The sequence below is a fragment of the Astatotilapia calliptera genome, chromosome 19 (genome assembly GCF_964374335.1).
Source record: "Astatotilapia calliptera chromosome 19, fAstCal68.1, whole genome shotgun sequence".
Classification (NCBI taxonomy): Eukaryota; Metazoa; Chordata; class Actinopteri; order Cichliformes; family Cichlidae; genus Astatotilapia; species Astatotilapia calliptera.
Window position 1 is genome coordinate 14,595,604 of NC_137440.1, and position 26,984 is coordinate 14,622,587.

The following is a 26,984-nucleotide window of genomic DNA, read 5'->3' on the forward strand; positions in this document are numbered from 1 at the left end:
TGGGAGGAGTTCGGAGAGGCCATGGAAAAAGACTTTGGGACTGCCTCGAAGAGATTCTGGCAAACCGTCAGACGTCTCAGGAGGGGAAAGCGGTGCTCTACTTGCACTGTGTATAGTGCTGGCGGAGCGCTGCTGACGTCGACTGAGAAAATTGTCAGGCGGTGGAAGGAATACTTCGAGGACCTCCTTAATCCCACTGACACTTCTTCCGAGGAGGAAGCAGAGTCTGGGGATGAGGGGAATGACCCGCCAATTTCCGGGGGCGAGGTCACTGAGGCAGTTAAACAACTCCTTGGTGGCAGAGCCCCTGGTGTTGATGAGGTCTGCCCCGAGTTCCTGAAGGCTCTGGACGTTGTAGGGCTGTCCTGGTTGACACGCCTCTGCAATGTTGCGTGGAGATCAGGGGCAGTACCTGTGGACTGGCAGACCGGGGTGGTGGTCCCCATCTTTAAAAAGGGGGACCGGAGGGTGTCTTCCAACTACAGGGGGATCACACTCCTCAGCCTCCCTGGGAAAGTCTATGCCAGGGTGCTGGAAAGGAGAGTTGGTCCGCTAGTCGAACCTCGGATACAGGAGGAACAATGCGGTTTTCATCCTGGTCGCGGAACACTGGACCAGCTCTTTATCCTCTCCAGGATACTTGAGGGTGCATGGGAGTATGCCCAACCAGTCTACATGTGTTTTGTGGACTTGGAGAAGGCATTCGACCGTGTCCCTCGGGGTGTCCTGTGGGAGGTGTTGCGGGAATATGGGGTGTCTGGCCCATTGCTATGGGCCATTCGATCCCTATACAACCGTTGCAAGAGCTTGGTTCGCATTGCCGGCAATAAGTCGGACTCGTTCCCGGTGGGTGATGGGCTCCGCCAGGGCTGCCCTTTGTCTCCGGTTCTGTTCATAATTTTTATGGACAGGATTTCTAGGCGCAGCCAAGTGGCGGAGGGCTTTCGCTTTGGTGGCCTCAGAATCTCATCTCTGATTTTTGCAGATGATGTGGTTCTGTTGGCTTCATCGGGTGAGGGCCTCCAGCTCGCACTGGAACGGTTCGCAGCCGAGTGTGAAGCAGCGGGAATGAGGATCAGCACCTCCAAATCTGAGGCCATGGTTCTCAGCCGGAAAAGGGTGAGTGCCCACTCCGGGTCGGGGATGAGTTCCTGCCCCAAGTGGAGGAGTTCAAGTATCTTGGGGTCTTGTTCGCGAGTGACGGGAGAAGGGAGCCGGAGATCGACAGACGGAGTGGGGCTGCAGCTGCAGTAATGCGGACGCTGCACCGGTCCGTCGTGGTGAAGAGGGAGCTGAGCGTAAAAGCGAAGCTCTCAATTTACCGGTCGATCTACGTCCCTACCCTCACCTATGGCCATGAGCTGTGGGTAGTGACCGAAAGAACGAGATCGCGGATACAAGCGGCAGAAATGAGCTTCCTCCGAAGGGTGGCTGGCCTCTCCCTTAGAGATAGGGTGAGAAGTTCGGCCATCCGGGAGGGGCTCAGAGTAGAGCAGCTGCTGCTCCACATCGAAAGGAGCCAGCTGAGGTGGTTCGGGCATCTGACAAGGATGCCCCTGGGCGCCTCCTGGGTGAGGTGTTCCAGGCATGTCCCACTGGGAGGAGGCCCCGGGGCAGACCCAGGACATGCTGGAGAGATTATATCTCTCGGCTGGCCTGGGAACGCCTTGGTATTCCCCCGGATAAGCTGGAGGAGGTGGCTGGGGAGAGGGAGGTCTGGGCCTCTTTGCTTAGGCTGCTGTCCCCGCGACCCGGCCCCGGATAAAGCGGATGAAGATGGATGGATGGATGGATGGCTAACAGCAGCTAACAGAGGCTAACAGCAGCAACCGACTAAATTCTTTTTGATCTATTCCGACTGACTAAAACATGGTTGCTATAGCAGCCACCATCGCGAAAATTATGCGCTTGTAAGAAAACAGAACTCAATCTGCAATTTACTGACTTCTAGTGGTGAGATTTTACACACTGTAAGATTATTTTTTAATATTTGTCTGTGAGTTTGCAGTTTACATAATTCCTGATTTGTAGGTTGGGGGTTTGGGGGCAATTTACATATTTAATTAAAAAACCAGGGGGGTCACACTTTTTCCACACAAACGCGCACACACAGTCAGAAGTGGTTTCTCCAAGTGGCAGAATTTAAAAGCTTCACAGTGGGATGTTTTATCCTGGACTGCTCCATCACACATAATGACAGTACTCCTCCCCCTCCTTACTCTCTCTCTCTCAGATTAGAGTTGACTGAAATGAGAATCCCCTGGAAATCCAATCTAGCCACCCTCATTCCATTCCAACAAATCTTGACTGTCCATTAACGGGCACCTGTGTGGCGTAAAGAGAAATCAAGTGACTCATTCACAGAGGAATCCGCTCCCTGTGACTCCAGCCGGTTCAAAACGAAACATTTTTAGACATCAACGTGGCATGTCAGGTTGTTAAAGAATCTCTTTTCCCATATTTCCAACAAATATTTAATTACAATTACAAATTACAATAAATCTCACAACATGAACAGAAGAAAGTGAAGAAACATCTTTCAGGAGCGCATTGATTGTGCAGTGAAAGAAATGTTGCACTTGGTTTGGATTAAGACATAACACTACACTGATTGTTATATTTGATGCTGTACACCTCTGTAACACAATGGGTTTTATTTTTGTCCTCTGTGATTAAAATGAGGCACATTACACCGAAAAAAAATATCTGTGATGTGCAATTTGGCAGCATTATAAAGATTGCATTTCACTTGAAATCCGTCATTCAGTCCAAGCAGCACCACTCACACTCAACTTTAAATCGTTTCATTAAAAGGCGACTCAAATTAGCCTTCCTATGCAGCTGTCACGTCCTTGCCCTTATTGGCTATAACAACGCGCAAAGAAAAGAAATAGAGAATGAGATTAAAGTCCACTTGATTAGATTGATAGAATCGTGAGAGGTTATAGCTCCAGGAGTTGCATTCAATTAGAATCACACTGGTCAGCAAATATTTGGAATTGGTGTTATTACCAAGATAAAGAGACAGAAGGTGATACATGGTGGAGGTCAAAAGAGAAGCAAGCAAGAAGAAACAAGAATTGTTCAGATGAGAAAAAATTCTGTTTAAGAGGATAAAAAATGTTGTAGTCTGTAGCCCCAGGGTTATGACAGACCCCCCCCGCCTCAAAATAATAATTGTGTTCATCTTTATTTGCTCATCTATTTGTTCCCAGTAGCAGTCAGTCTGTTTTCATCCTCTTCTTATTCTTACAATGTGTAATTAAAGTTTGAATCTGTTCACATTCCTGTACAGAAGTAATTAAACATAGTTTCACTTTTGTAAAGGAATTTTCTTATCTGAGATAACTTTGATAAGTGAAAACATTTCTGGATTTCTGAGAATTATTAAAAATTCACATTTTTAAATTTTTTTAATTACAACTTCATTTATTTAAAAAAAAATGGGGGGGGGGGGGGATAAAATAAAAATCATACCAGTGTTATAACGTATGAAAATACATAATCTGGTTCATTTGACCAATCTGGGCTGATGTTGAATACAGGTACAGTAAATGTGGAGAGCAAAAGACAAAATACATTTGCCAGAATTCACACTTGTAAACATCAACCACCTCACAAGATGAGAAGACATCAGGTCATCCTTTGGCAACACTAGAGAAAGTAAATGTGGTTGTGGTCTCCAAGTTGAACTGAAATCATTGCTCAAAGAGAAATTCTAAAATACAGGTCCTTCTCAAAAAATTAGCATATTGTGATAAAGTTCATTATTTCCTGTAATGTACTGATAAACATTAGACTTTCATAGTCAAAGGAGCTTGCAAAGAAAAGCGTCTGGACTTCTTTAAGTTGCTTGAAGACGTTTCACCTCTCATACGAGAAGCTTCTTCAGTTCTAAGGTCAAATGGCATACCCACCACGGAGGCCGTGGAGACTGTCAGAAAATGACTACAAGAAGACAGCTCCTTGGAGGACAGGACCAACTTCACACCCGATCAGATCTGCACACTGCTAGACCTCTGCCTCACCACTACATATTTCAAGTACAACGAAGGCTTTTACAGACAAAAACATGGCTGTGCCATGGGCTCCCCCGTGTCACCTATTGTAGCCAACCTTTACATGGAGGAAGTGGAAAGGAAGGCTCTTGGCTCTTTCAAAGGACGAGTACCCAGCCACTGGTACAGATATGTGGACGACACCTGGGTCAAAATCAAGACACAAGAAGTGGAATCCTTCACTGCGCACATTAACGCTGTGGATAAAAATATCAAGTTCACCAGGGAAGACACAAAGGACAACTGTTTGCCTTTCCTGGACTGCACTGTGCACATTGAAGAGAACAGCAAACTCAACATCGAAGTTTACCGGAAGCCCACACACACGGACCAGTACCTCCTTTTTGACTTCCATCACCCTCTGGAACACAAACTTGGAGTAATTAGGACCCTACACCACCGGGCAGAACATGTTCCCTCTAAGCCTGAAGGAAAAAAGAAGGAACACACACATGTAAATGAAGCACTCAAAACGTGCGGCTATCCTAAATGGGCGTTCTTAAAGTCAGCAAAGAGGCACAGAAAAGAAGACCAGACACCAGCGACGGAGGATAAGAAGGACAGACGCAACAACATTGTCATCCCCTATGTAGCCGGTGTATCAGAAAAACTCAGGAGAGTTTTCTCCAAGCATGACATCCCAGTGTATTTCAGACCCAGCAACACACTCAGACAGAAACTGGTTCACCCGAAAGACAAAACGCCAAAACACAAACTTAACAATATGGTGTATGCTGTACAGTGCAGCGAGGAATGCTCAGACCTCTACATTGGAGAGACCAAACAGCCACTTCACAAGCGCATGGCACAACATAGAAGAGCCACCTCCACAGGACAAGACTCAGCAGTCCATCTGCATCTTAAGGATAAAGGACACTCTTTCGAGGATGCCAATGTTCACATTTTGGACAGAGAGGACAGATGGTTTGAAAGAGGAGTGAAAGAAGCCATCTATGTCCACTGTGAGCGACCATCTTTGAACAGAGGCGGGGGTTTACGACACCAACTCTCTGCCATCTATAATCCAGTTTTGAGATCCCTTCCCAGACGCCTTAACGCCCACTCACATCCTGGGCCATCTGACCTCAGGAATTTGCATGATAAGGTGGGGCCAGGTTTCACAATGAACACACCCGAAACTCTGGCTGATTGGGTCCCACGCCCAGTTTCACACCTTGGCTCAGGCGATTAGACGATCATCAGGGGGTCCTTTTGTCCCTCTGTGGGGGGTCACTCCCACTAGGTTTATATCTGGGACTCTCCACCATTTGACCTTAGAACTGAAGAAGCTTCTCGGATGAGGGGTGAAACGTCTTCAAGCAACTTCAAGAAGTCCAGACGCTTTTCTTTGCAAGCTCCTTTGACTACGATGACCTGGATGACTGAGAACCTTCACAGACATTAGACTTTCATATATTTTAGATTCATTACACACAACTGAAGTAGTTCAAGCCTTTCATTGTTTTAATATTGATGATTTTGGCATACAGCTCATGAAAACCCAAAATTCCTATCTCAAAAAATTAGCATATCATGAAAAGATTCTCTAAACGAGCTATTAACCTAATCATCTGAATCAACGAATTAACTCTAAACACCTGCAAAAGATTCCTGAGGCTTTTAAAAACTTGCTCAGTGGTCCAAAGTACTTTTTGGATGAAAGCAACTTTTGCATGTCATTCGGAAATCAAGGTGCCAGAGTCTGGAGGAAGACTGAGGAGAGGGAAATGCCAAAATGCCTGAAGTCCAGTGTCAAGCACCCACAGTCAGTGATGGTCTGGGGTGCCATGTCAGCTGCTGGTGTTGGTCCACTGTGTTTTATCAAGGGCAGGGTCAATGCAGCTAGCTATCAGGAGATTTTGGAGCACTTCATGTTTCCATCTGCTGAAAAGCTTTATGGAGATGAAGATTTCATTTTTCAGCACGACTGGCACCTGCTCACAGTGCCAAAACCACTGGTAAATGGTTTACTGACCATGGTATTACTGTGCTCAATTGGCCTGCCAACTCTCCTGACCTGAACCCCATCGAGAATCTGTGGGATATTGTGAAGAGAAAGTTGAGAGACGCAAGACCCAACACTCTGGATGAGCTTAAGGCCGCTATCGAAGCATCCTGGGCCTCCATAACACCTCAGCAGTGCCACAGGCTGATTGCCTCCATGCCACGCCGCATTGAAGCAGTCATTTCTGCAAAAGGATTCCCGACCAAGTATTGAGTGCATAACTGAACATAATTATTCGAAGGTTGACTTTTTTTGTATTAAAAACACTTTTCTTTTATTGGTCGGATGAAATATGCTAATTTTTTGAGATAGGAATTTTGGGTTTTTATGAGCTGTATGCCAAAATCATCAATATTAAAACAATAAAAGTTGTCACAGAAGAGTCAGCACACTGTATCATAAGTTAATCTCTGACGTAAAATGACCCAAAACAATTTAACTGATTGAATTCTTTCAAAAACAAAGGGACTCAGAGCACGCATGGTCTGCAAAGACCAGTTTTAAATAACAACACCAATAATTTAAGAGTTCTTCCTTTTCTCATTTTCCACTTGTCCAGGAGGTTTCAGACAGCACTAATGACACTCAGCAATTACCTCTGCCAAAGCAAAATAATCTAGTTTTTTGGCTGTACTGTGAACTTTAAATCTCTTACAAAGCAGCTGAATTCCAGGATCTGTAGCATAAAACTGCACTTCTTTTGTATGGCTAAATTAACCAGGAATAGCAGTGTGAATTGTGCATGAAAAAGAGTGATACAATATTCCTCAGTCATTCTTTCATCTATGAAACAGATTGGCTGTTGATATCCACTGACAGTGATGCTCACAGACGTTCATTCTTTAATGGCAACTATTTTATGTCATTCTTTTACAACAAGTAGTATTGTATAACAGTACACACATACACAAAGAATACAAAATGATCCGATACAGGTTTCATGTATTGAAGCAAGGAGAATTTCAAGTGTACAGTTCACTTAGAGTGTGTGTGTGTGTGTGTGTGTGTGTGTGTGTGTGTGTGTGTGTGTGTGTGTGTGTGTGTGTGTGTGTGTGTGCGCCATGGAATCAAACTAGAAAGAGATTTAAAGGGATTTTATAACATGGGGTACGCAGTATGCCAACAACTGGTATAGAGTATCTTTGAGGATTATTGCGTTTCTGTTGGTGTGTGTGGGCGCATATGGCCGTTATGTATACATTATCACTGTGCTGCAGTTAGAACCAACCACTCTATTGTCTGGAGAGGATGATTTACATTAATTGCTTGGTGATTTAAGTACAGTCAGTGGAATGAGGACATTTAAATTGTTTGGGTTTTTCTAGTTTCATAATACACAAATGTTTACACAATATTATAAATATTATAATGGCTATATAAATATTCACACAATACACAAATATTTCCTAGCCACTGCATCTTGAGTTTAAGTCATTCCAGAGGCATAATCTCTCCATCTGGTCATGGATCTGCCTGGGGCCTACTCCCTACTGGATATGCCCAGCTCTCTCCTGAAGGCATCCAAAGCCAGATCCTTCACCCATCACACCTGTGCAGAGAAACAGTGAGCTCTACTCTGAGCCACAACAATGGAGCTGCTCGCCTTATCTCCAAGGAGCACCTTTAGGAGGAAGCTCATTTCAGCCACTTAAATTAGCAAGCCAGTCTTTTTGGTCATTGGCCATAGGTCAAGTATAAACATATATTAAAAGTAAATTGACAGATTTGCCTTTATACTGAACATCTACCAGCACAGCAGCTGCCCTGATCCAATACAAGTGCAGTTCATAAGAGTTCATTCATTATCTTTCCTTTTGCTGTCAAGTTTAATGAAAGTTTAGAAAAGTTACCTCATTTACAGTGCAAATTGTGCTTTAATGATGATCAATAAATAAATAATTGTGGTAGTCAGATGAAGTTGCTTCACTTGCAGTCTGCTTTGTGTATACTTCCCCTCATGATTTCTTCACATTATACAAATATGAAAACTAGCCTGTCCAGAATTAGCTGACTCCGTACTTTGCCACCTTGTGCAGTACAAGCACTCTGAATAACCTGGTGCCTGGTGTCTATACAAATAAATTTGACTTGACTTAATTAAATCTCACTGATGGAAAGTATGGAGACACAGACCATCTGGTAGTTGATGTGGACTGTCACTTCCTGTGCCAAAACAGTTTTAAAAATAGTCAAAAATTATCAGCATGATCGGCATACACTCAAGTACTTTCAGTGCAAAGTGTAAATGTTATTTAGCACATGCTAGACATGCCACTCCTGAAGACCTTCTATGACTCTGTTGTGGCTTCTGCTATCTTTTATGGTGTGCTGGGGCGGCAGCATCTCTGCTGGGGACAGGAAGAGACTGAACAGGGTGATCCGAAGGGCCAGCTCTGTTCTAGGATGCCCTCTGGACCCAGTGGAGGTGGTGAGTGACAGGAGAACGGCGGCTAAGCTGTCATCCCTGTTGGACAACATCTCCCACCCCATGCAGCAGACTGTGACAGCACTGAGCAGCTCCTTCAGTGGGAGACTGCGGCACCCACGGTGTGGGACGGAGAGATTTCGCAGGTCTTTCCTCCCCACTGCTGTCAGACTCCATAATAAAGACTTTAACTGATCAAGCACACACATCCATACATATGCAATAATACTAAGTGCAATAATCCTTTCTGTCATCGTTGTATTTTTACTCAGTTGTATATAGTATTTGTATTTGTATTCTATTTTTATCTTATTGTATATTTATTTTATTGTATTCTACTGTATATAGTATTTTATTCTATTCTGTACAGTTGTGTACTGTATTTATTCTTATTGTATTCTAATTTTTGCCTCATAACTTTTGCACTGTCCACTTCCTGCTGTGACAAAACAAATTTCCCACGTGTGGGACTAATAAAGGTTATCTTATCTTATCTAAGTGTAAAAAGAGATTTTTGAAAACTGTAAAAAAAAAAAAAAAAAGACAACAAAACCCCTGTAAAAAGAGATTTTTGGACTTCTGTAAGCTAAATGAGTCTCAGCCATGCCCTTAACATTAACACTGCATTTTAATGAGCTGTAAAACTGTGCTATTAGGACAACAATTCTCACCAAGTGAAGAACGAGACCTGATTGAAGCCATTTTATCAAGGTTAAACAAGCTCTGTGTGTGTGTTTGTTTTCCTATGCTGGTGGGGACCATGACCTGACATATCAGTACACCATGGGGACTAATTTCGGAGTTGGCTTCAGCTGGAAAGTAACTAAATGAATAACGTAAATTTTCTGAGAAATGGCTAAAGTGTGTTTTTTCCCCCCTTCCTTTCCTTTCCCATAGCATGCATCATGGAAGGGTGAGATTGTGTGAATGGCGTCCGTGCAAGAGCAGCAGACAGTGAGTCTGTGCAATGCTAAGGGTCCAGTTAAAACCATGAATGCTAAGAGAAAAGAAGTGTATGAACAACTTAAATGTAATAACCCCAAATTTGTAGTTTTACACACTGAACACGCTTCTATGCATTTTTTAAATGCTGAACAGCATGTTTAAATGCAGTTCTGTTAAAAACTGGATCACTGCCCTCCAGCATAGACCTTCAAAAAGTCTGAGGCTGCAACTGTTAATTTTATGCCTCGCCTGAATTTTTGTTTTTGTTTTAAATGTTCTACTGGACCATGATGTTTTTTCTTTAGATTAAAAAAATAATAATAAATAAGATTGCATTCTCTATATGAAGCACTTAAATAGAATCTTTTGAGATTCTTTTACATTCGCTTTTATGTCACACATTCCAATTGGAGAACTAACTTGGATACAGATTATAATAATTAGCTATTATAATAATTAATTAGATTTTGGTTATCAGCAAATATGTTTGTATAGGTTCATTAATGCAAAAGACATTTTTACATGCTGGCCATAGGGCAAGTGAGGTCTTGTCAAGGTGTGTGCCTGTCCATCCTGGCACAATTCACTAGAACAGCTACTCCTACAGTATTGACCAAAAATTTGTCAAATTTGTTAATATTGAGCACCTAATTGGTCATCATCCAAACTGTACCTGAGGTCCAGTTTGCATTTTGTCATTCTCTGTGCATTTTAATTTGTTTGTACGTTATAGCCAAGCAAAAACAGTAGCAATAACTTATTGCCTTCACTCTGTTGTCAACATGTCAAATTTAGCAGTCAATTGTGATGGATCATGAGCTGTGTGAGCTGCTAGTTCACTGACATTCTGGCTTTTGAAATTTAAACACTCAGCCCTTACATCAAAAACTCAAAGGCTATTTGAAATAAATGTTATGTGAAAACATAACCTCAATTTGTGTGCCCACTTTTTCAGTAGGTGAATTATTTACCTTCAAATTTGTCTTGATGCATGCACAGTCATCCAGGTAAGTATGATTTTACATCTCTCTTCACTTGTATTCCAGTCACTGAACTGCTGGAGGTAGTGCGTAAGAGATTACAGGATGACCCCAACCTCAGCAACAGCACCACTCTCAGCACCAACCAAGTGTGTTTACTTTTGGAACTGTGTCTTAATTCCACCTATTTCCCATACAAGGCTGAGTACCACATGCAGAAACATGGGTGTGCCAGGGGTTCCAAAATGTCTGTGAAGGTTCTCAGTCATTCAGGTCATCGTGGTCTAAGGAGCTTGGAAAGAAAAGCGTCTGGACTTCTTGAAGTTGCTTGAAGATGTTTCACCTTTCATCTGAGAAGCTTATTCAGTTCTAAGAGCAATTGGCAGAGAGTCCCAGATTTTTAAGCCCTATTGGAGTGTCCCTCAAGAATATGAGTGGGTGTTAAGGTGTCTGGGACGGGATCTCAAGACTGGATTATAGATGGAAGACAGTTGGAGGTGTAAGCCGCTGACTCTGTTCAAAGATGGTCGTTCACAGTGGACATAGATAGTTTGAAAGAGGAATGAAAGAAGTCATCTGTCTTTGTACAAAATTTGAACATTGGCGTCCTTGAAAGAGTGACCTTTGTACTTTACATGCAGATGGACAGCCGAGTCTTGTCCCATTGAGGTGGCTCTTCTATGTTGTGCCATGCGTTTGTGAAGTGGCTGTTTGGTCTCTCCAAGATAAAAGTCTGAGCATTCCTCACTGCACTGTACTGCACACACTGCATTGTCAAGTTTGTGTTTAGGAGTTTTGTCTTTGGGATGAGCCAGTTTTTGTCTGAGTGTGTGGCTGGGTCTGAAGTACACTCGGATGCTTGGAGAAGACTGAGTTTTTCTGATAAACCGGCGAAATAGGAGATGACGACATTGTTGCGTTTGTCTATCTTATCCTCCCTAGTTGGTGTCTGAAAAAGAAGATCAGCCTGAAGAAGTCACTTGGATAAGTAACTTAATGTTGTGCTCACTGAAAATGCTACGCCCAGATGGTGCTGTAAAAATGTGTGTGTGTGGTAGCCAATGTCCAAAGAAAAACTTTAAAAGACCTTCCGAAGTCTGGAGAACTATTGCTCAAGAGCACTTTAGAAATTACAAGAAAGTCTGCCTCCTTGGAGGAAAAATGTAAAGTAATGAGAGAGAGAGAAGAAAAAAATACAGGAGTTCACATCCAATTATTTGAACAGCTCTGTTCAATAATCATTTTACAGCTTTTTTGACACAAACATTTGACATTTGGTTGTCAGTTGTATCAGTCAATCTCTAAGGTGGATGACACATCAGAAGCTTCTAGAAGTTATATTGAAAGCACTGATGATGAATATATTCCATCAACAGACTCAAGGAATGAAAGCAGTTCAGAGGGATCTGACAAACAGGGTCCCATTGTTCAAAATCAAGAAAACAAAGAAGTCACAAAAGACTTACAGAAGAAAAGCACTCCCAAGTACATCTTTGGATAAGGACCATGAGAAAGGAGAAAGTGAAAGCTCTGAACCTAACCAGGGAAATTTTTCTGTGATGAAGCTGCAAAAAAAGAAGAAGGATGGAACTAGAGTATACAGTAAAAAGCATCACTGCTTATACCGTCCACAGGAGTGCCATAAAATAGTAAGTCACTTAATTCACTTAATACACAAGCACAGCAGTGAAGTAGCTATAGCAGGAGCAATCAGTTTTCCTTTGAAATCAAAGGAGCGAAAACTACATTTTGACCTCATTGGAAACAAGGGGAACCATGCTCATAATATTGAGGTTCTGAAAGCTGGCTGTGGGACACTAATCCCAAATCAGCAAACTCGTAAACCAGTGAAGGCCAATGACTACATGCATTGCATAAACTGCCAGGCATTGCTGAAAAGGCATTCATTATGGAGACATATTTCACAGAGGTGCAGACAGCAAAACCAGGCAAAAGTCAGATCCAGTCACTTTGTGCCTTTGTACAGCCTGTCCCAGATGGTGGAGCAGGGAAATTATTTTACTGCTATTGTTAAATAATTGTCATCATTACCATTGCATTAATAATATAATCTGGAGTTTATATTGCATTCAGGGGTTAAACAGTGTGTCTTTCAGAAAGGCTAAAAGTAACAGGACAGGAAACAGGCTTGGAGAGTTTTGCAGAAGTGGAAGTTATTTTGAGCAGCAGGCTAAGACGAGGCTTTAACAATGTAACAGATAGCTTTAAGAAGGCCTTAAGCAGTTATGACTATTTTATACACAATGCATATCTGTGCTTATTAAAGAGTTGGAGCTCGGTCAATTAATTGGGGGTCGGAAGCTTTGTTCGGCGCGATGTTCGGACAATCTATTGTGCAAGTGACTTGGAGCCATAGAAGGAATTGCAATACATGCTTACAAAACACTTATATATCAGATCATTTTATATTAAGGTTTTAGTAGAGGTTCTTGGTTAAAACATTTATTTAGTAGAAGACATACACATAGTCTCAGTGAGCTTCTGGTCTAGTGAAAGGTCAGAAGTGCAACAGGTGAATTGAGAAAGAGCATTTGAGGACGAGACACAGCAGGTTGGAGGTGAAGAGGTGACACAAAGAGCATGTGAGGTCAAAACATACACACACATTAGTTAAATTTATTTAGAGGAGAGATTAGTCATGTCTGGTTGTAACTGCAAAAGTGTCTCGGTAAAAGAGGAACCGTCCTTGTTGTCTCGGCAAGAAAGAGGAACAATTTACTTTAAGATAAGAACGGAAAGTACCAGCCATGAAAATAGAAGATGATCTTCTGGGGTAAAAGCCAGAAGATCATCTTGTATAAATCTATGTATAAAATGTATCTGTGACGCATGAAGGGGCGTCAGTAAATCAAACCCTGATGCTATAAAATATCTGTTCATGCTTTGATTAAGTCGAGGACTACTGGCTGTCTGCGTACAGAGTGTCTTCCCACACGTGTGTTCATTAAAATCATTGTTGGACCAAGATCCTCTGGACCATGGGTGGTTTGTACTCTCCCTCCTCAATTTTGAACCTTAACAGACACTAATCCCAAATCAGCAAACTCGTAAACCAGTGAAGGCCAATGACTACATGCATTGCATAAACTGCCAGGCATTGCTGAAAAGGCATTCATTATGGAGACATATTTCACAGAGGTGCAGACAGCAAAACCAGGCAAAAGTCAGATCCAGTCACTTTGTGCCTTTGTACAGCCTGTCCCAGATGGTGTCAGCAGAAAGGTTTGGGAACTGGTGAATGCTATGCATCGGGATGAAGTCAGAAACATCATCAGACAGGAGAAAAATATCTTGAGACTAGGAGAACACTTGTATTCAAAACATGGACATGACAAGACCAAACATAAGTACATCAGACAAAAAATGGGAGAAATAGGATGATTACTTCTGTGCTCATGGGAAGCAGAGAGACTGGAAAAAAATGGAGGATTTCTATGTACCTTCCAACTTCAACTTTGTAGATGTTTTTGTCTTCATCAAAGCCAGCCACATCCTTGACTGCTTCAACTACAGAGCTCCATCACTGGCTCTGAAACTGGGCCATAGTCTCAAGAAGATCGCAGATATTCTTGATTGTGAAGCAAAGATGGCAGATTTTCTCAATGAGGAATTTCTTGAGATTCTGAACAGAAGCCGGGATCTTTATGAGAAAAAAATGGCATGTGTTTTTGTCATCTCCTGCCCTGCAAACTCTAAAAGAAGGAAAATAGAACACTCCTCAACTCCTCCCTTTCACTGAGGATGTAAAAACCATGCATATGTATCTTGATAGGTACAGAAAAGAATACCAAGCCAGACTTGCCAGTGATCCCAATGGGAAGAACTGGTCCATGCTGGCCAATTTGACTCTTTGTGAAGTGATACTGTTTAACCGCAGGAGAGAGGGTGAGGTATCAAAAATTCCACTAACTGCATTCACCCTGCGAAATACTTCAGAAGGCCATTCGGATTTGGCAGTAGGACTTTCAGAGTTTGAACAAAAACTTTGTCTGCATTTCCACAGCATCAAAATTAGAGGGAAAAGAAACAGAAAAGTTCTTATCCTCTTAACACCAGACATGCTGTCCTCAACAGAAGCCTTGGTTTCACATCGGCGGGCCTGTGGTGTGTCTGATGAAAATCCTTTTTTCTTCTCTAGACTGAAGAAAATATAATCTGATCAAACATTATTCAGCTTTAAATATTGTTCAGCTTTAAAGTTACTGTGCAACTGTGTAATAAAAATATGCGCTCACGACTTTGGCCTTGAGAGCGATAAGAAGCGATCGCCTCATTCTGCAGGTGCAAGATATCTGCAAGCGAAGAGACTAGAACACCCAAGGCCGCTTTCCTTTTATGGAGTTGTTTTTCTGCTAATGCAGCACTGTCCTCACAACCCCCTCCTGTAAGTTTTAGAGAATATATACCCATCCTCACAGCAAATATGAGGAATCTCCTGATGTGAGCTGTGTTGAGAGGTTGTCTCTGTCACAATAAAAGTTCACTGATTCCCCATCTGCAGCAGGTGTCCGGTTGTCTTCATTCTCCGCCAGCCTGGTTAAGTCAATTCCTCCTTAACATCTAAAAGAACCTATTTAATGAAGGAAGACGGGTTCACTTTGTGTTTAATATTATTCTATTGCTGTTGTTGTTTTTTTTATATCCTTCAATTGGCGTCACGGAACAGGATCCGCTCCAGGGCAACTGGAACGGATGGGAGGAAATCGGCCGTGGTCTGAGTGAACGGAGTTTGGACAAAAGCTGTGTGCACACAAAAACAAGGTAAGCAGACCTTTTATTTCTGCTATATTGAACATTATAAAATACTTAGTGTCCAAACTCCTAGTAATTCATAACCAAAATTGTCTGGCTTACTTAAGGCTTGTTGAGAATCAGACAAGTGAATAAGAGATAAGTGAATAAGAAATAAGTGAATAAGTGAATAAAGATAAGAGTGAACTGAGGTCTGACCACGGTTGCAGCCGACGGGTTGCTCTCCGGTGTCGGATACATACCTCAGTGCAGGTCTGGGACCTTGAAAGGGTTTATTAGTAACGCCTTTCTAAACAAATTAAAAGGTTAAAGGCCTTGAGAATATTTTTTAGTAATATTCTCTAAACTACAGAAGGGTTAGGAAGGCCCAGAGGACTTTATTAGAAAAGATCCTCTAAAACTTAAAAAGGAGAAGTACTGGTTGGAGTCCAAAGGAGGGGTCCCTTTGATCAATAGGAGAAAACGGATCTCTTCTTAAAACCCCGATGATTTTAGTGTTTTAAATGTTTTGATGTTCTGTTTGATATTGGACACACATAAATACACGCTGAATGCTTGCTGTGGAACACTGGGCAGGACAGTTTGGTTCTCCGTTGTTCACAGATTACACAATTAAAGGAACTAGGTTCCTCTTTTGGTTAAAATAATACACCACACATAGAATTTTTTTACACATTTATTACATACATAAGGAGGGTAATGAGTGACTGCAGGTAATGTATGAAGTGTGAATGAGACGTGTGAACAAGGTGACAACCAACTAGCACCCCTATCAGGAAGCTCTAGGCAAGGTTACCCGCCAGACTCCGGTTTGGTAGAAGCCTGGTAACACCTGAAGGGATATTTCAGTGCTGACTCACCTTTAAAGCAGCGCCCCAGCTGTTAGTGCCTAACAGAGGCAGAAACCCAGCTGGCCCAAATTCTCCTTTAAAATCAATAAATAGAACATAAATTACCGGTGTGTGTAAATAAGTTGTATAAATCTGTTAGATCTGAAACTCCTGCTAAAAAACTTCCTCTCTACAACTCTTTTCTCTTCTCTCCCTCTTTCTCTCAGTTGGGATTCTGTGTGTGTATGTGTGCTGGAGAAATAAAAAAAAAGGAAAAGGGTCTCTCTCTGTCTCTGTGAGAGGAAAAAGGTGGGGGCCGAGTGAGCCCGCGGGGCCGAGCGGGTCCGCGGGAGCGAGCGTGTATGCTGTATGAGGAAGAAGGGAGTGAGAGGGAGCGAGTGAAAAGAGTAATCGAGTATTTGGTGATTTTTTATTATTTCAGAGGCACTGGGTAAGAGTTTTGACTTTAGCTGTGAGAGTTGTGAAAAGAGCAGGTTTTTCTTTTGTTGTAGACTGTGAGTAATCGGTGTTTTTCTGCCTATTGTGCTGCGTGGAAGACACAGAAGTGTAGAAATGTTTGTGGTTTATCTTTGTTTGACGTTTTATATAGAGTTGGTTGATTCAGGGTGATTTCTCCCGTTTAAGGGAGGAGTTGCATTGTGGTTATGTTAAAGCTTTGCTGTAGGGGTATGTGTGTGATTTTGTGCTGGCTTCGCATGTTTAAATGGATGCATAGAAGTTTGTCAGTGAGAAATTGTTATGGTGGGGTTTTAAAGTTAGTAAAGAGTCAAACAACGCCCACTGTTTTAAAAAGGCCCAAAACATCATAAAAGACACCTCACATCCTGGCCACTCCCTGTTCGAACTGTTGCCCTAAGGCAGACGGTACAGGGCAATCAGAGCAAGGACTAATAGACTCAAACACAGCTGTTATCCAACTGCAATAACACATCTGAATACTACAAAAATGTCCACCATGCCACTCTTGTGTTAATCTATGCACGGTCTGAAGCATGACGGTGGGAATACTTAGTATTTTAAGTATTCTATCTATTTTATTGATTGAATTTTATTGTTTTTTTATATTTGATATTACTAGGGATGATGCAATGATCAGGGACCATTCTTAATGTCGTCGGTCTCATGACAATGACAATAAAGTTTTTGATTTTGATTCTGATTCTGAAATACACCCTCCTCAAGAGTTCAATGATTTAGGCAGTTATGTTTATACAAATACTAAATGTATGTTTAGTGTCTTCATACAGGTGTTTTTTCTTAACCTGGAAGCCTGAGTACGGCAGCAGAAGACAGGCCAAGCTTTGGCTAAAATTCACGGCTGGACACCAGAGTTGTCCTCACCCCTCCCGGTAAAACAAAAAAGAGAGAATGTAGTTTGAGGCAGGTTTTTCTCGCTGACCTGCTCTGGGTGCTGTGTCCCTGAATCTCACCAGTGTTAACCTCTGGCGGAAGACATGGAGAAAAGGAAAAGATGTTCCTGGTAAATCACTGAAACAAATAAAACCACACACAACCAGAGAAAGATATGAGAAGGGTGAGGAACAGACACATGTGCGTGTTAGAGAAATGCCTCGTTTGAGAAAAAGTTAAAGTAACCCATATACAGACGCACCCATACATGCAATGAAGAAACAGCTTACATACATGTGCACGTACATGCAAGGTTAAAGTAGCGACACTTAACATACACCTGTTTTTAAATGATATAGTTCATACATTACTGACAATTAAACGCTTTGGGTTGCAGGACAACAACGTAACGTCAAAAGACAAAGACACTGGTCTGAGGATTAAGTGAGGACACGACAAATTTAGTGGTTAAAAGGGTCGACTTGGGACATGTTTTTGTTGATTGTTTAAGACAAATGACTACTGAATGATAGGAAATTCCTTTTTAGGTTTCTAAACAGGATCTTAAGAATTTTAACACGTACCTGTGTTGTCCTGTCAACTTGAGGGGTTATGAGTTGATTATATGGAGAAAAAAAAAAAAAAAAAAAAAAAAAAAAAAAAACAAAAAAGGGGGGAGACGAGATCTCGTTGTTTCTCCCCTCTCGGGATAACACAGCCAACACAGCACAGCCAACACAACATCATTTTCCTGTTCGCCTGTTTTGTTTTGTTTTTGTTTTTTCTGAGAGCCGAAGCTGACCTGGACTCCTACCCTCCCCTCTACCATCGTTGCCCTCTCCGCGACCATCTTTGACCCTTTGACCCCTGAAGGCCACAGCAGCTGGACTCACAACAACAACTTGAGGATGTCAACAGTGCTGCAAAAGAGTAATCTCATGCAGCAGAGACGGAGAGCACTAAACCTAAAGCCCGTTTCACTACACGGGGGAAATTCCCAGGCTGCGTCAGCTGACAGAGCTGTGACGAGACGCGCATTAAGCCCGGAGGAAAAGGGACGGTGAGCAGAAGGATGCTGACCTCTGAGAAGAGCCGAACAGCAGAGCTGCAGAAGGCCGTGGAGCAAAGTAAGGAAGATGCAGGCAGCTGCAACAACGGATGAAAACAGACCCAAAGAGGAGGGGAGGACCCTAGGCCATGCGTCAGGCCGCTGGTTTACCTAAACTACAGAACAGGAAGGTGATGAACACAAACATATACCAACACACGAACACACACTTCTGCATGCGCCTACTTAGAATGAAGGGAAACACACACATGAACACTTATGCACTTGTTGAGGGAGTAAAAACTGATACATACCCATGCACTAAAATCAAAATGTTGATTTAATTTACTAAGAAGTGACACACAATGCTCTAGCTGCTGCAATGAAGAATGCTTTACTGACAAAGGCTCAATGCTGCACACAACAAAGTCAAATACAGAATTTGCTATAATAATAAGCCCAGAGGGCATTTGTGTGGTCTGGGGAGCAGAGTCCGGAGCGGTTTGGTTATGAAAATGATGCCCGTGCGAGATATCTGGGGCTTAAGGCCTCGACTTAATTGTTTACTCTACACTAAAAAGAAAAGAAAAAGGAGGAACACACGGACAAAGAAGAAGAGAAGGGGGGGCAGCCCTTGAACGCGATTGCCTGAGGCATTAAAGTTCTGTACTAAATTCTGGTTTCCAGTGTGAGAAAAGTCACGCAGTGCCAGTAGTAGAGCTAGGTTGAGTGATGATTCTAAATTACTGTAAGTAAATCATCGTACACCGTTCAAGTTTCATGATAACGGGGATCTAGACTTTGTTGAACCCTAGGCAATTTGAACAGGTAAAAGTCGAGTGACCAAGTAGCAGTTGAATAAAAGTCATTGAATAAGTGTTGAAATAAACTGGCAGAATTAAGAGAATTAAAACATTTCAAGAGCTCAACTTACTTAATGGTTCAATTTTGTTTCACGAACGCAAAACATATAGGTTTATGAATATGAAAAGGTTGAGGTGGTGTTGATTTGACTCTGTGTAGGTTTAGGTTGGTATTTTTATTGATGGGAAGAATATTCAGTGACAAGTCCTAAGACCCGGGCGTCTGCATTTTGTTTTTGTTATTTTTCATTTTATTTTGTTTTATATTTACTGATTTTTGTTTGTGAATCTTTTCTTTAAGCAGATCTGCACATCGGAAATTACAAGCATTACACGTCGGCGAGAAAATTGTTGTAAGTGAGTTTCTCCGCATTGAAATGGGTTCTGGAGGAAACACTTGTGGGGACAATTAGAAACGAGAGTCCCTGTTTAAAAAAGGATTCAGCGAGGTAATCCAAACTCAAGTTCTTGTTTCTTTTTGAGATGACGTCATTTTGCTGAGTGTGGAAACTAGATGCGACGACAGGTTTCACTATCAGCAAAGAACGGATGAATGGATGAAAGACTGGGAATAAAAACAAACGGACTGACTGGTAAAAGATGACAAGACTTGACCATGACTCAAGGTTAACCACCTCCACCTAGATAGGATAAAAGGGTGGATGAATTTATGTGGGTTTCTTTTACAGGAGTAGAAGGATGACAAAATATTCGAGGATGAGTGAACCTGTAAATGCCATTTTTGTGTCTTGTGTTGCTTACAGAGATAACTGCGCAGCGTTACCATTTACATTTTCTTCCCTACAGGGTTACAGTTTTAATGTTTTTCTATTACAGGATTTCTGGGCGGATGTGTGAAGAAACGGTGTTTATGGGTTAGGAGTTGGGGATGCTATTACACTGTATTTACAGGAAATGTTTTATAGCACCTATGGAATGAGGATGCCTGACTACGGTCAATGTGCTGCTAATGTTTGCTTTGCTTTGGTGAGAGGGGTGCAGTAGAAAACAGACAAGTGACATGAAAACAAGTAATAATAACAAATAACAAATTTGGGGACAGTTTGACCTAGAGCCCACTAACTGGCCATTAGGGGCTCTCTCTCTCGCTCTCTCTCTCTCTCTCTCTCTCTCTCTCTCTCTCTCTCTCTCTCTCTCTCTCTCTCTCTCTCTCTCAGGTTGTTGCTCTTTAACTCCTAGAACACGCCCTTGGCGAGGTGGGGGGAACTGGACCACCTTTCTGTGCCCCATCATCCTCTATTAGACGACATCCAAGCTAAGTAAACATGTCTTGGCCCTTTCCCCCTGAAATGACAGGCAGGCAAAGATGTTGCGTCTTTGTTTGCTTCCTGGCCCTGGGTCTCATTCCCATTGGCATAATCCTGATCTGTGAAGGGCCCCCGACACTTCTGACACCTTCAAGTTCAAAAGCTTCGCCCCCTTCTGACAGTCCCAATCTGACAAATGTAGCCCCTAGGGTCTTGCCCACCACTTCCTCTCCAGTTTTGCCCACGCCCGATCCATTTAGAAAGAAACGAGACACGGTTACCTCCTCGCCAACGGATGATGAAAACTCTGATCGTGAGGGTGACGAACATTATCGTCTTTCTCTTGTTTAAATGCTTCTAGAATGGTTGTTTCTCTGTGGTGTTTTGTATTAGGCTTGTTATTAATTGTTTCCCTCACCCACTTCCTCTTGAAGGATATATCTGGTTGAACTGTGTCTGGTCGGGTTGTGAGGGTTAAGCGATGTTCTCAGGGTCTCCGGACTTAAGCCTGAGCGAATGTGTACTCCCACCACTGGATATAAATTGTTTTTTTTCCACACCCCTTCCTCACGTTTTACCATATTCACTTTTGAATGTCCTTAGCAGTTACCGTTCTGTGTTTATTTTACGATTGATTTATTCTTTCACATTTTCACGTTTATATCTCTCATTATTATAGTATACTCTGTACTCTCCACATTTTTATCATTACTTATGCTTTTTGGTTGCTGAGTTACAGGGACTGTTAATTTTGTGTCACTACCCTGGTTGCACTAACTCGTTGTATCCGTGTGTGCAGGACAGCTGTTACTGCTTTCATCGGGAACCGAGACTGCTTGCAGCCGACCCCTGGGCAGGGTGGTGCCTGGACTCTTTTCTCCTCATCTGCAATGACAGATAAAGACAAATGATAAGACCCGAGGAGTTTTTCGAGCCAGGCTTCGACACGTCTCTGTGTTCCTTTGAATGTTACTTATGTTTGTGTGTTGACCCATTTAAGATGGGTCAAAAGGGGGATTTGAAGAAAATATAATCTGATCAAACATTATTCAGCTTTAAATATTGTTCAGCTTTAAAGTTACTGTGCAACTGTGTAATAAAAATATGCGCTCACGACTTTGGCCTTGAGAGCGATAAGAAGCGATCGCCTCATTCTGCAGGTGCAAGATATCTGCAAGCGAAGAGACTAGAACACCCAAGGCCGCTTTCCTTTTATGGAGTTGTTTTTCTGCTAATGCAGCACTGTCCTCACAACCCCCTCCTGTAAGTTTTAGAGAATATATACCCATCCTCACAGCAAATATGAGGAATCTCCTGATGTGAGCTGTGTTGAGAGGTTGTCTCTGTCACAATAAAAGTTCACTGATTCCCCATCTGCAGCAGGTGTCCGGTTGTCTTCATTCTCCGCCAGCCTGGTTAAGTCAATTCCTCCTTAACATCTAAAAGAACCTATTTAATGAAGGAAGACGGGTTCACTTTGTGTTTAATATTATTCTATTGCTGTTGTTGTTTTTTTTATATCCTTCAAGACCTAAAGCAGACACTCACTTTAGGGGATCGAATGCCATCAGACAGAAACATTGTCCTCAACTAAGTTGAGAAAGCATGTGTCCACAGTCCTAAACCTGAGAGACAATGAGATGGACATCCTCGCAATTTTTCTAGGCCATGATATAATAGTCCATAGGGAGTACTATAGACTGCCTGAAGGAACACTTGAGTTGGCTAAAGTCAGCAAAGTGCTCATTGCTTTAGAACAGGAGTAGGGAACTCCAGGCCTCGAGAGCCGGTGTCCTGCAGGTTTTAGATGTGTCCTTGATCCAACACAGCTGATTTAAATGGCTAAATTACCTCCTCAGCATGTCTTGCAGTTCTCTAGAGGCATGGTAATGAACTAATCATTTGATTCAAGTGTGTTGACACAGGGTGAGATCTAAAACCTGCAGGACACCAGCTTTCGAGGCCTGGAGTTCCCTACCCCTAGAACAAGGCAGACTGTAAGACTTCAAGGGAATGAGCCTCGGTCAAATCCAAATGAATCCCAATGGTAAACAAAATATTCTTATTTATGTATTTATTTTAGAGTAAATGTCTTTTGTGCTATGTGTTTTTCTTATCACTGCTTTTCAGAAGAAATGCAGAAATATGTGAACAGTGATCTTTCAGAAACAGATGTATCATTGGACTCATCTTTCAGTTCCTCAACATCGAGTAGGCGACGCATTTAACTGTTTTTAGCATCCAGCCATTTACTGTATATAAAAATAGATGACATGATAATTTTTAAACTTGCAGCTTAAATGTGGAATCTTATGGTGGCAGACTGTTAACAGAGGGGACAAACTAAAACCTCAAAGTACATGCCAAATAAATTGTTCTGATAGAGTTTCTCTCATTTTACTTACTTCTTATCATGCGAATGTATGTTCAATTGTTAAATTTTCTGATCAGTTTGCTTTGAAGTGTACTTCAATGTTAAAAAGGCTGTGAGCTGTCATTATTGACAGCTGATTTCAGTTTGTTTCTGGCAGGTGGATGGACAAGAACTATATCCCTTGCTGCACTGCCCCATCACTATTGTGCAGACTCTTGATCCAAATGACAAGTAACAGATGTCTGTGCTTGTTTTTTTTTCTTTAATCTTATCATTTGAATAGTGCAAAGACGTGGAGACATGCCATTCATCTTTACATACAGCTACAGTGGGGCAAAAAAGTATTTAGTCAGCCAGCGATTGTGCAAGTTCCCCCACTTAAAATGATGACAGAGGTCAGTAATTTGCACCAGAGGTACACTTCAACTGTGAGAGACAGAATGTGAAAAAAAAATCCATGAATCCACATGGTAGGATTTGTAAAGAATTTATTCGTAAATTAGGGAGGAAAATAAGTATTTGGTCACCTCAAACAAGGAAAATCTCTGGCTCTCACAGACCTGTAACGCAGTGGCGGCTCCTGAAAAAAATCTCAGGGGGGGCAATTTTTATGATATCGACTAAAATGACCCATTTAACCCTTTAAGACCTACCATAGAACCAAGTTCGCCAGAGCTTATATTATATTTTTACATGCTGTGGAGCCATTTTTGGGAGCATTTCAAGTTGCTATACATCAATACAACTGTTATAGCCCAAACTTTAATAATATGTCTGCATTAGGTGCATAGTAATTACATAAATTGCAAAAAAGTGCAATAAACTACAAAAAAATTGAAAATCGTTTTTGTTTTTTTAACATATATTTCTAGTTAGAGAAATTTAAGAGGCTTATCCCTCAAAACTGTAAATACAAAAAAGTTACACAAACTAGTTTCCCACCACAGGAAATTTATTTTGAGTGTCTTCATAGTTTTATTTTTGAAATACACCAATTTTTATATACTGCAGGAAAAACAAAAATAAATATTATAGTGCAAATTTGCAAAATAACAGCATATGCATCAAAATAAACTATTTCCAGCAGTGCAATATGAGTCTTAAGCATCCCAGAAACGACACAGAAAGTCATAAAGTCAAACATAACTTTTTAAAACACATAACAAGTAAAACACAAGCTCATAAGGCCTCGATCGTAAAAAACTACATTTCCGCAAAATGACGTCACTTCCGGTTTCGGGCAGGTCATGCGGTCATGTGATAGTTCGCGCTGATGGACGTAGGAAGTGTTACAAACAGCTGATGGATCGGCGAAGCGTGTTTCTGGAATATCATGTTTTTGTTGCTGCAAGTGATTTTTATGCAGTTTTTGCAAAGCTATATGTGGAAGGAAACTGTGACCGAGGACAAGCTGATGGCGTAAGATGTAAGTACAACTCCTCCAGTTTCATATGCAAAAAAAATTATTGCGCTAGCTTACTTGGTTGCAGAGCTACCGGGATTTAAAAATAGTTACGCAAAACAGAGCGTGCCCGCTCCGATCGGCTGTAAAGGGTTAATGAGTACATCAAACAACACAATTTTAATTTAAATTTAAAATGAACAACCATATTCTGGCCATTTGTATAGATTTGTAAAAATGAACAACCATATTCTGGCCATTTGTATAGATTTGTAAAAATGAACATGAACAGATTTTTTTTTTTTTTTTTGAATGAATGAAAAATAACTATTGAAAACAACAACTGTAAACTGATGGGGGGGTGGGCTAAATGCGTCCCCGCATTGCTAGCTCAAAAGCACCACAAAACTTAATACAATCGATGATTTTAGATAAAATATGACGGTTTTTATCTACCTCTTCGTTGTGCCTTCTTAAAGCAATCCGATGTCCATCATCTAGCTGCGCCGCTATGCTAGTTTTCCCTAGCACAGCTAGCTTTACACTGTTGTCCATATGAACTCGTGAGCTTTCATGTTTCTTGATTCGTTCGGAGAGGTGCTTTAAGTCGGTTTGTCCAGATTGTGTCCACGTCAAATCACACTTGTCACTTTTGAACAGTATGCACGGGAAACAAAAAAGTGCATTAGCTGTTCCACAGCCTGTCAGCCACGACTTGCGCTGGAACCAACTCCGACAAAAAGTCCTGTTGTATGCTTTTGACTTCTCCTTCGTTGCCTGGGTTAGTTGAATTTCGGGCTTGTCAGGTCCCAACTCTTTAACTTGCAGTTTTTCTGCCATTGTCCTTCTGGCAAAAGGGTAGGTTAGAAGCGATCTAACCGAATTTGGGGGAGGCTGTGCCTCAACCGTTAACAATACCGCTGCCATCGTCTCTCTCTGACCTTATAGCTCACTTAGGCTACTGACTGAGGTAAAATTCTAGAACAGCAAATCTTCGCGCGTTTTCTGCAGGGGCGCAATTTTAAGCGCCCCCAAACCATTTAATTCAGCGACGCTGATAGGTCAAATATTTATTATTTTCCCCTGGCAACCATTTAATGATAGGCTATTTCGCTGCATATCAAGGGCGCTTTGACGAGCGCCCCAGAAGAAGAAAAACACCGTTTGTTGGTTGAACTTTAATGAGTCAGCTGGTGAAAATGTTAAAATACGCCTGGCTGTATATGGGCACACACATAGTAAAACTATCATTGATGAATTTTTTAAAAATATATATTTTTACTCCTCCACATTTGGGGGGGCGCCCACTGCCCAGAAGACGTTACAGCCACTGCTGTAACGTCTTCTGTAAGAAGCTTTTCTGTCCCCCACTCGTTACCTGTATGAATGGCACCTGTTTGAACTCATCATCTGTATAAAAGACACCTGTCCACAGCCTCAAACAGTCAGACTCCAAACTCCGCCATGGCCAAGACCAAAGAGCTTTCGAAGGACACCAGGAAAAGTATTGTAGACCTGCACCAGACTGGGAAGAGTGAATCTACAATAGGCAAGCAGCTTGGTGTGAAAAAAATCAACTGTGGGAGCAATCATCAGAAAATGGAAGACATACAAGACCACTGATAATCTCCCTCGATCTGGGGCTCCACGCAAGATCTCATCCCATGGGGTCAAAATGATCATGAGAACGGTGAGCAAAGATCCCAGAACCACACGGGGGGACCTGGTGAATGACCTGCAGAGAGCTGGGACCAAAGTAACAAAGGTCACCATCAGTAACACACTACAACGGCAGGGAATCAAATCCCGCAGTGCCAGACGTGTTCCGCTGCTGAAGCCAGTGCACGTCCAGGCCCGTCTGAAGTTTGCCAGAGAGCACATGGATGATACAGCAGAGGATTGGGAGAATGTCATGTGGTCAGATGAAACCAAAGTAGAACTTTTTGGTATAAACTCAACTCGTCGTGTTTGGAGGAAGAAGAATACTGAGTTACACCATACCTACTGTGAAGCATGGGGGTGGGAACATCATGCTATGGGGCTGTTTTTCTGCCAAGGGGACAGGACGACTGATCCGTGTTAAGGACAGAATGAATGGGGCCATGTATCGTGAGATTTTGAGCCAAAACCTCCTTCCATCAGTGAGAACTTTGAAGATGAAACGAGGCTGGGTCTTCCAACATGACAATGATCCAAAACACACCGCCCGGGCAACAAAGGAGTGGCTCCGTAAGAAGCATTTGAAAGTCCTGGAGTGGCCTAGCCAGTCTCCAGACCTCAACCCCATAGAAAATCTGTGGCGGGAGTTGAAAGTCCGTGTTGCTCGGCGACAGCCCCAAAACATCACTGCTCTCGAGAAGATCTGCATGGAGGAATGGGCCAAAATACCAGCTACTGTGTGTGCAAACCTGGTAAAGACCTATAGTAAACGTTTGACCTCTGTTATTGCCAACAAAGGTTATGTTACAAAGTATTGAGTTGTATTTTTGTTATTGACCAAATACTTATTTTCCACCCTGATTTACGAATAAATTCTTTACAAATCCTACCATGTGGATTCATGGATTCTTTTTTCACATTCTGTCTCTCACAGTTGAAGTGTACCTCTGGTGCAAATTACTGGCCTCCGTCATCATTTTAGG

The 26,984-nt window shown here is 42.0% G+C and overlaps 2 long non-coding RNA genes across 2 annotated transcripts in view; both read left to right on the forward strand.

Moving 5' to 3' along the window:
- Window positions 1–14,570: 14,570 nt before the first annotated feature.
- LOC145422290 (uncharacterized) lies at window positions 14,571–21,945 on the forward strand. The gene is made up of 2 exons (XR_013903571.1): window positions 14,571–15,195; window positions 20,477–21,945. It is a non-coding gene; the product is annotated as an uncharacterized LOC145422290 (long non-coding RNA).
- A 1,586-nt stretch (window positions 21,946–23,531) lies between these two features.
- LOC145422370 (uncharacterized) overlaps window positions 23,532–26,984 on the forward strand; it is a 66,027-nt gene continuing 62,574 nt past the window's right edge. Inside the window, exon 1 of the long non-coding RNA XR_013903651.1 lies at window positions 23,532–24,366. This is a non-coding gene — a long non-coding RNA (uncharacterized LOC145422370). The remainder of the gene's footprint in view (window positions 24,367–26,984) is intronic.